Source organism: Lipophrys pholis, assembly GCF_963383615.2.
Source record: "Lipophrys pholis genome assembly, chromosome: 7".
Classification (NCBI taxonomy): Eukaryota; Metazoa; Chordata; class Actinopteri; order Blenniiformes; family Blenniidae; genus Lipophrys; species Lipophrys pholis.
The window spans coordinates 21781745-21792579 of NC_137638.1; the positions used below are offsets into that span (position 1 = coordinate 21781745).

General features: G+C 40.6%; 1 protein-coding gene across 2 annotated transcripts in view; it reads right to left on the minus strand.

Moving 5' to 3' along the window:
- lzts1 (leucine zipper, putative tumor suppressor 1) overlaps window positions 1-7847 on the minus strand; it is a 22299-nt gene extending 14452 nt beyond the window's left edge. Inside the window, exon 1 of one of the 2 annotated variants that reach the window (XM_080468109.1) lies at window positions 7711-7847. The gene's annotated coding sequence lies outside the window, so the exon portion shown is untranslated. The remainder of the gene's footprint in view (window positions 1-7710) is intronic. The other variant, XM_080468110.1, reaches the window with a different exon arrangement.
- Between the last annotated feature and the right edge of the window lie 2988 nt (window positions 7848-10835).

The window sequence follows — 10835 nt, forward strand, 5'->3', positions numbered from 1 at the left end:
CTGCTACTTCTGTAAGACTGATGTACTAAAACACAACTATTTTGATTTGATGTTCAAAAATGGATTAAAGACAAAATATTTTCATTTCTGAGTTGTATCATAGAAAAAATGAAAACTTGTGGACTCATATTGCAGAATAGAAATGCTGATTTGAGCAGGTATATGAAACTATGCTTGGCCAAGTTTTTCATTCATAGGAACCAGATTTCAAAGTCAATTGATTCAAATTGTATTGCAACTCACTGAAAATGATCAAAACTACTAAAGCATAGATCTTATACATTTAAAACATTCCAAATGAATTAGTCCCTTTTGTACACAAAAACACAGTTTTGACATTATATATATTTAATTAATAAAGTTTATTGTATTTTCTGTTTTTTCCATGTGATATGCCACAGTGTGTTTATTTATAGTCACAAAACGTTTTTCCTGTTGACGAGGGTTGTTTCTTTTGTAGAATGGAAATGCAAAGAATTCCCTTATGATTATTTAACATTTTTATTGACTGTATTAATTTGGGAACATGCGCCATGTTCGTTTTTTTCAATTTAAAGGAAAAATAACTTTTGGAAATATCTTATATAAATTAATTTCTTTCCTTCACCACGTCCCCTTTCTGTGTTTATTATTTTTTTGTTCATGCCATCATCTGTATTCTAAAAAAAACAAAAAAAAAACATAAAAATATAGAGGAAGTTCTCTATCCTCATTGCTTGTTTCTCTTGTGAGATCTGGCAACACAGGTTACACGTTGCATGCTGCAGGTGCTCGGATCTGCCATATGACGAGGTGAACCTTTATACATTTTATTTAACCTTATGTGTTTTTAGAATTCCTATTCTGCAGACAACCGTAACACGTCTGTCCTCTATCACTGTGAGTGAACTTTCAGTCGCATTGCAGCTAAATCAACATTTGCTGTTGGATTTGCAGTTTTGTGAACTGGAGACCTTTGGAGATAGAGGAACAGCGCTTGAGGCTAACTGAAGAGTTCACTTGGACTTTCATTGGACTGTGTGCTGCTCTGACACCTGCTCTGGTCTTTTCTTTACCCCAGGCTGCAGAAGACAAAGGAGCTGGTGCATCCACGTCATTTTACATGCCTGATTACCATCTTTTACCCAAATCAGGACTACCTATTGGGTGAAAGCAGGGTTTTTTTTGGGCTCCCAGGATTACGATAAGGTACCATAATTTAATTTTCTTTGCTCCTTTTTAGTGAAATGACTTATGTAATCGGCCTTATTAGAGCTGAAACAAATTATGTCAATAAATCAACACTGGAATTGATAATTCTAGGTTTTTTGGAAATTTATAGGAGGAAATTGAAATTTCACATGACATAAGTGAGAGGTGCCCAAACTATTGCCCACTGGCTAATTGTGGCCCTTAAACCATTTGTAATTGTCCCCCAGGACTTCCATTCATCTGTATATTCATTACCATTGTCCCTTTTTTTTACTGGAGCCCATCTAAGATAACAGTAAGGAATATCCTTGACAGGTCACCTGGACATCACAGAACAAACACTCAGAGGCATATACTAGATTATTTAATTATTTTTTAGTTTTGCTTAACTCTGTTATGTTTATTTGTTTTGTGTGTTGTTATTTGTTTTTGTTTAGAATAATTTCATTTGTGCCCACATGTCCAAAATAAAGTTTTCAATACAATTTTCAATTCCAATTAATCTGAAATGCATGCTTTTGCACTGTGGGAAACCAGAATAACTAAGGATAACTTGCAAACTCCACACAGAACGGCTTAGACTCAAACCCAGGACATCAATATGAGGCCAGAGTGCTGATAACCACTACACCACGGGCCACATGGTAATCTAAGGTAGGTGATATCACATTAAGGTTGTGGCTTGGGAACTGGAGCCAGCATTGTCAATACTTAGAACTTTCATAAACAAACCGTGCTGGGCGCAGTGTTGGTGCAAGAGTTCTTCACCCGCTGCAGGTTCATATAAAAAGAACAAACTACTTGTATTTGATCAGTTTGTGAATGTTAAGTGTTAAAACTAAACACGAGATGTTTAGTATATCAAGTTGTTCTCCATTGTGAAGTTCCGTTGTTTCCCATGAAGGTAACATGGTATGGCAGGTTTGTACTTGTGATGTTCGGATTGTAAAGGTGCAGCATTTAATTTTGTGTCCTCGTCATCCCCTAAAGATAGGATAGTTCCTGTTGCCATGTCTGTGGGACAAAACCAGCCAAAACAAATAGGCGAATGCCACAATTCTAAATTATGGCCGTATATAAGCATGTAAACTGCTTGTGAAGTCCAACAGTGTTTTTATCACAGCAGCATGTATTATAATATTTACATAATGACACTATAATTATTCAGGTTGCCAGCATTAAAAGCATTTTTACCTGAAAATAGTTGTATCACCTAGCTCCAAAAAGGCATTATGTAAAAACCCACATTATAATATTTGGGCTGTCTCAGACTCAGACTGTTGGATCACATTTCACTTTTGGGGAAAGGGGAAATATTGTGAAAGGTCGTTCATAATTGTGATGCAAACAAAATAAAATGTTAGACAATAATAGATGCAGATTCACCAGATTGCTGACACTTCATACCGTTGCTGGCAGCAGGCCTGCCACTCTACATAATCTACTGCTTTCGCCCACCCACCTTTTTTTTTGTTTGTGTTTTTTCTCTCTCTTACTCTTTTTTTTAATGTGTCATTCTTTGACCACCTAATTGCCCCTCAGGGATAAATAAAGTTATTTTCTGATTCTGACTCTATCACCTGTCACCAGATAATTATTATTTATGAGTCAGCTGTTGAGAATGATACCTTTTTATTTTGTAAACACCTGATATTTGGCATTCAACCTGAATTTACAATTTGTTGTCATGTCGTTTGCGGCGGGAGTGCTTCTCAATGTTTCGGAGTAACAATGGTAAATGTGTGTTTACGTGATGACTGGAAACTGACACTTTTTTGAAACGGCAAGTTATTCACTCTCTTCGTAAGACAGCTGCTATTGGAAGCTGTCTTACGGCTCGGCTTTTTTCAAATTTTAAAGAGTTTCTTTTGACGATTGTGGTCCGGCCTGCTGGTGAAGTATCTTATACCACCATGCAAGGGAGATACGTTTTATCTTCCCAACCCCCACCCATAAAGGTGCAGAGAAAAGATGGAAGGTACACGGTGGGGCAAGCTGTCTAAGGCCCCCCCAGAGTCACTGTCGGGACGGACGGATCCATAGGTTAATATTGTGAGATAATTGAAATGCGGGAGGCAGATGAGTTAAGGTCTAGCAAATGTTTCCAATTTTCCTGGGTCATCGTCTGATAGCGATGACTGAAGTCTGAGGGCACTGAAGAGAAGCCCTTTAAACGCACAAAAAAATACCAGGCTGACGTTATCATTTTCTTTGCATCTATGCTTGCTCATCCACACGTGGGACCGTATCAGATTGAGACTACGCTGGCAATAAATGTTAGACAAGTTATTGATTGTTTAGTCTTCCAAATATCTTCCTGCAAGATAAAATATTTTATGGATAAGTGTGTTCTGTAACCCTGAGACATGTTAGTTTTGATAAGATGCCACGCCTTTCATATGATACAATACCAAATGCTGAACGTATTGCCCTCAGCGATGTAACACATCAAATATTTGGAATTGACCTGTGCTTCACAAGAACTAACGAATGATTCACAGGTGACGAAGCAGGCATCTGTTATCACCCCGCGTGTGACAGTCAAAATTAAACTCCAAAATTACGGCGAGGGGAAGAAGAGGCAGCTCATATATGACAGCAGAGAGTATATTTCTTGAGAGTGATGAGCTGGTAGGCTGAATTATTGAGAAGTTATACTCTGTCTTTCGCTGTCATCTGCTGCAGCCTGTCAAGGCCCAGTCACATACACACACTTCCCCATCTTGTGTCTTACTCAAAAGTCTGAGTTGTGAGGATGAGTAATGTGGCCTCCAGCAGAACATCAACTGGGAATGAAGTGTGGGATAGAGACAGTCATCTATCTTTCACTTTCACTGCTAACGCATTTATCTACTGACCACACACACACACACACACACACACACACACACACACACACACACACACACACACACACACACACACACACACACACACACACACACACACACACACACACACACACACACACACACACACACACACACACACACACACAGCTTCCAATAGCAGCTAATTGGCTAATCATTTTAGTGCATTGTAAAGAAGACTGAGCATGAAAAGGGTTTCAATGGTGAAGCGCAGAGTACCAGACACTCATTAGTGCCCCAGAGTAAGGAGATGGAATGGAATACCAGGCACGGAGTGAGAGGCACGAGTGGAGAGGAAAAGACACAAACATGGATAGACAGAGCGTGTTTGAGAGAGACATTTATATTCTGTGGAGCTAACTTTGCATTATACATCGATGACAATTGTCCAGTACACAGTCAGTGCATCCTCTGTTCTAAGTGCAAGGAGTCTGCAAGCAGAACGGCTTTATCTTGAAGCATGCGGGTAAACATTTATTACTAATCATTGTCATCGCGGCGTCTACTGCTGGCAGCCAAGTGGCTGCTTCTCTGACTAGAGGCCAGCATTTAGTGAAGGACCCCCTGCAGAAATTAGATTGCATTCAGATGCTATTATGTGCATCCAAATGAGACATTAGGTCAACCAAACAATCGACCTCCCTGGGTTTTAATAGATAAGGAGGTTGTCTGCTCTACTCACTGGCTTTGTATGGCTGGCCAGCTACTGCTTCTGTAGTGCATACATTTGCATAACCTTGGCAGTTGGAGTATAGAGGAAAATGTATTTTTAATGGAGTCTAAATGGGAGCCTTTAGTACTGCGACAAGCATGGGAATTGATGTTCATGAATTTAAGGAGTCTTAAAATTAAATATCGGAGATGTCCCTCTATATTTCTTTATTGGGCTGAACCCACCCGTACAAGATTGATTACCTTACAATATAGATCTGCACCCTCCTGCAATAATTCAAACTCCTGTCTGTTCCCTGTATCCTGTCTAAAAATGGTTTTAAAGACTCGTATGTGTCTTCTGTGAGATACGAGTGATCATCGTCCTGCTCCACAGTCATAAAATATTAAACTCTCAGGCTTTTATTCCACTCTAAAAACAGCAAGTGAAAATGCATTGTAACAAATGGAAGTATTTTTAGACGCTCTGAATTATTGCTTATCCATTACCCAGGAATATATACTTTTCCCATTCCGCATTACTTGTTTTGAAAAGACTGTCATTTATGCACAGTATGACGCCCTGGTTATTATGAAATCTAAACTTGATGGACTGCCATGGAAGCATTGTTGTGATGCTTGATTGTTTGTACAATAACAGCTTTCAGATAGGAGGGCATGCTTGTTGTGAGAATGTAGGAATTAAATTGATAACACATTGTAATGGTGTCAGATCAGGTTGCTTTTAAATCAGGTTTCGCTCCCCTTTTTGCTCGTTGTTTTGACAATTGCCTATCACAGTGCTGAGACATTCCATAAAATTGTGTCTCAAATGATAAATGAGAGGCACTTCTTTGTCTTGCCAGTAAATGATCACTTTTGCTGGCACTTCTTACATAGACATGTGTAGTCATTGCATGTTTTAAAAGTCTGCCTTTGATATAGTATCATTGGAGGATGACATGCATAGGTAGGTGGAAAAGAATGAGGCCTATCCTGGCACCGGGGCCCATTGACCCTGCAAGCTGAAGACTCAGTGATAAGGTTGCCATTCTTGAGTATAACCATCCTCCCATCCTCCTAATCTGGTTGTGTGTGTGTGTGTGTGTGTGTGTGTGTGTGTGTGTGTGTGTGTGTGTGTGTGTGTGTGTGTGTGTGTGTGTGTGTGTGTGTGTGGTGTAATGTGGGAGTAAGAGAAGACACAATGAGCTCACTTCGAGGAGTCTGTATCGCCCCAAAAGCAGCTGGAAATATGCGCTGCAGGCGATACCTGTGCTCAGCTCCAAAATAAAAGCCCTCTGACCTTGTAATGCTGAATCGCACATTGTTGGGAAAGTCTGCTGGGTTCTTTCAGCAGTTTGAGGTATCTTATTTAACAAAAGTCACAGCTGCTATTCTGCCTTTTAAAGAGAGGGGGGGAATCATTACTGAAAAGATAAATGCCTTGCAACGTCCACGTGAGCTGAGATTCAAAGATCTGTGGATGCTGCATCTCTCTGACAGAGCAGTCATTCATGAGAGGATGCTGTATTTGGGTATCTGGGACAGTTATTTTGAGAAGCGTCGTCTTTAGCAGGTCATGACAGCTCTGACTGATTGTCACGCGCTACAGATATGAAACTAAGTATTAATCCACACAGCGAAATGCAAAATCAAAACATAAACAATTGCTTACAAAATGCATATATTTATATATAAATATAAGACAAATCAACAGATGAGATGGATGTATGCACGTCAGATTAGACAAACACGCAACCCAGCCATGAAATGACAAGCGAACTCGCTTTGCCACTTTCATCTTCCACGCTCTGTGATCCTGTCTTTCCCCCGTGGTTTTCTCTGTGCTGCAAGTCAAAGCACAGAGCGAAGCTGAACAGGTCCAAACAGGTGCCCTGTACCTACCCATTCGCTTTGTCACCGGCGCATAGTACAGTAATTCATGATCCCTGCAAGTCCCAACTCATACATTGCTGTGCAGGTGTGACAGTGTGGAAAGGGTTAGGGTTAGTGGTGGTACAAAAGGCATTTCCCCCCCCCCACACACACAGACATGCCTCTTTGTGCTGCAAATAATTACATAGCAACATAAAAGACAATATTGAAGAATCCCGTGGCTGGTTACTTCAGGGAATGACAGGGTGGGGCTCATATAGATGGGCCCACCTCAAGTGCATGGTTAACAACAAGCTCAGTGTTCAATAGCAATCATTTCTCTAAATTACTGCATGTAGTATAAAATTTAATTTGAGCCCCCATGCCAGCCCCTATTATTTCATACTTCTCAAAGCAGTGGTTTGTTCAAAGTATGTTGAAAGTAAACACCATGATTGGCAGCTTTTCGCAAAAAGAAACAAACTTTAAAGCTGGCATCTCGCTCAGAGCTGGCATGTCCTCAGACATGGATGCTTTTACTTTGAAATTCAGTTTGCATATTAAAAGTGGGGAAACAGATTTGGACTCCCTCCATGCTGAGGAACTTTGCTTCAGTCAGAATACTTAATTAGGTGAACAACAGCCATAATTCAGGATGAAACTACTTTACATTTTGCTCCTTACTTAAAACTTAATCCACTTTACAAATCACACACTGATCTCACACTGAGATCCCGTCATGTCAAACAGGCTCACTTCTGTTTGAAGTTTCAAGGCTGCGAGCCCGAACTGAGTTCCCAACATCACTCAAACAGCCTCGATGAGTGACTTCCTTAAAGTCGATTTCGAGGTGACTTACCTCCATTATATTGTCCTGCTGCTCAAAGTCACACACACACACACACACACACACACACACACACACACACACACACACACACACACACACACACACACACACACACACACACACACACACACACACACACACACACACACACACACACACACACACACACACACACACACACACTACTGCTGTCTCCCAAAGCTGTGTGGACAGTCCAGCTGGATACAGGACGGTGAAGCTGACACATGGGAACCAAAAAGAAGACGTCTTTACTTTGTTGCTGATGCTCCCTCTGGGTCCTCGCTCAAAACTCTTCAACACCTGGTATGGTACAATCAGTCCGTCCCATCTCCCATACCCTGAACAGTAACTCTGTCACATTCCTCCATTAGCAGGCTCCCTCCCTCTCTCGCTCTCTCCTCCCCCTCTCCACACTGCATCCTTGGTGCCTCCCTCCTAAACTCCCTCCCACTCTCTCCTTCACTCTGAGCATTCACCACTCTGTCCCATCCTCCCTCCATTTACTTGCATGCCTCATCCACTTCTTATGTACATTTTTCATTCGTTGTGCACCATTAGTTTAGTATTTTCACCTCTCAATCCCTGCACCCATCTCTCCAAACCTCACCTCACCTCACTCTTCACCTTGATTTTCACCCCGTCCGCATCCTTTCCAGGCAATAAGTCTCTTAACTGTCTTCTGTATGCATGCGTGCTGCACATCCTCTCCGGCCACGGTTCCTGCGAGTGGTAAAACACTTTGTTGTGTTTGAAGATGTGCAGCTTTGAAAGTGTGAAATATAAACCAGTTATAGTTTGTAATGTCGGTTCACCCTTGCGACCACGTAATCATGTGAACCTGTGCAGCCTTTATTTGTTTTCCATACACCAGCAAGTAAACCAGTAAGTAGCTGCTTGGTTGATGACTCATTCATGCTGTTACCCACCATGCTCTGCTGCTGTAGATTTAACCTGCTTCAGCGCTCCAGCTGACTCCATTTGGCTCACACACACAAAGGAAGCTGTGTTGTGTTTTTCCCTTATTTATGTAACAAATGAGTTGAATAAATCATCGGCATGGTAGTGTGCAGGATCTAACCTCACAGTGAAGTTTTGCCCAAAGTAACATTTGTCGCCTCAGTTTCTGTTTCGTCTCCCAAGTTCTTATTATGTACTTATGCACTTGTCTTTTTTCAGTTACCTTTTCCTATTTTGCAGTCTGGCTACATTTCTCTTTTTTAAGATTTTGTCCCAAAGTTCTGAACGACTGCTACATCACAAATTCAGAGTATCAAACCTCCACATATCTCCCGAATTAAGACAAAAGAGAAGTTTGAAGTCACTGTGCCGACTGGGAACAAAAATAAAAAAATATTGCTCTTTGCCATGCGGGCATGTTTAGTAGAGATTTAAAAGCTTCTCTCGGTTTTCTTACAATTTGTCGTGGAATGATAGTGCCCCTTTAATGTGGATAATGATATGTAATCAGCCTCCACGGACACAGTCAGAGATATCACCTTTCAGACTCAGTAAATGCTAGAAATATGTATGTCTGTTTTTAACAGCATGTTTGTATGCCTGATACAAACCTGCAATTTTATTTCAGACCAAGCTGCATTTGAATGATCTCATTTTATAACTTCACAGCCACATTTTCCACTTTTTTTACATTCTCGAGCACATCGTCTGGTGCTGCTTCTGTATACGCGATAATGACAAAGCAATTACCTGTTGTCTTCACGACATATGAGGACTTTCTATAGTTCTGTCCATTTATGAGAAATATTTATAGAAAACATTTATTGATCCTTCATCTAACCTGGCACGTGTGAAGTATCTTTGTTTACACTTGCTGTCATATAAATTGCCACTAACTTTCTGAATATTGTGTACAGGAAGACAATTAAGAGATGTTTGTGTTCCCTGCCAAAGTGCATGAACTGGCGTGATTACTCATGTGAGTTTGGTGTTTTCAGTACTTGGAGGCGCATCTCGGGCTGTCAGAGTGAAAATGGGCTGCAGCAAATGATTGGATTTTTATGTCAAATTTGCTCTTCCAGAACGTGCCTCCTTTCCTTTTGGCCTGGCCCCATCCTCCTGCTTATATCTATCACTCCCACAGGTATACGCACACACATATGCACGCACACCATCACGCACTGACGCACACGCACACCCCACATGTGCCGACACATGAATACACATGGAAGAAAATCAATACGTTGTTGAATAAAAAGGACCCTGAATAATGTTGCTGACCCAGCTGGCAGAAGAAACTGACCCCAGTCATTGTTCTGTGGCCTTAGGCAAGACATGACTGAGCTGCAAAGGCACACACACACACACACGCACACACAAATTCAGTGCATGCTCACATATGTCACTCATGCTTGAAAAAAGCAAACATGCACTATTTTTCACCTTGAGTATAATTTTTGTCTGTCAATGAACAAATCATAAATACATACGCACATGACTACATTGATGATGACTTACACCGATGTCCTGTAGAGTTAATCTAAGATTACCCTTAACTACCAATGATTCAAATGTAACCATAACGTCTCTCTCAAAATACGTTTTCGCCTAACAACTAATTGGCTTCCTCCAATTTAGATTTCCATTTGTGTCTGCCACGTGACGTCTTGTGGGTTAGTGTGCATTCAGGCTTCGGTTCCCCGCCAGCATAAAAAGGACAAACAAACTGTATTCGCACAACAGATCGTGAAATCCAATTTCTTCTAAAAGGCCGCTCAAGTGTTTGCTCACAGACCTTTTTGGCAGAATTGGTAATATGTGGTGAATCCATATTGCACTGGAGATAACTGTTAGGTTAACTGTTAGTACGATCACACATGGTAAAGGCACTTACAAATGATGACAACAGAATTGTTTGGAAACTTTCAAACTGGAACGTAATTAAAATCACATTCCAATTAGAAAGACAGACTGAATATCGCACAAATTCTTACATAGCTTTTGTTTCACACTAAAACATTGTGTTGTGTTCGCGTACACGTAGCTTTGCCCTGTATAATTTGAAGGACCCATAAAACAAATGAACCAAATTGAGGAATACATTTTAAGGATTTTAGATCCCACTCCTTCATTTATGTTTTACCACTTCACTGTAACTGTTATAAATAAATTAAAAAAGAATGCTTTAATGGGAAAGTATTTCGAGGAGAGATTAAAACACCATTTTCTAAAATAAAATCCCTGCCCTTCGTGGGAGGATGTCATAATGCTAATCAACAGTAATAAATGAAAGCCAAACCTCTTTGCCACAGGAAACGGCTTCTCTTTTGGGTTGTAAACAGGTAGCAGTAACATTGACGCTCCAGTTTAATTACAGTGAACTACTCCCCAGCGCTCCCTCTATCTCTCTAATAGCATTT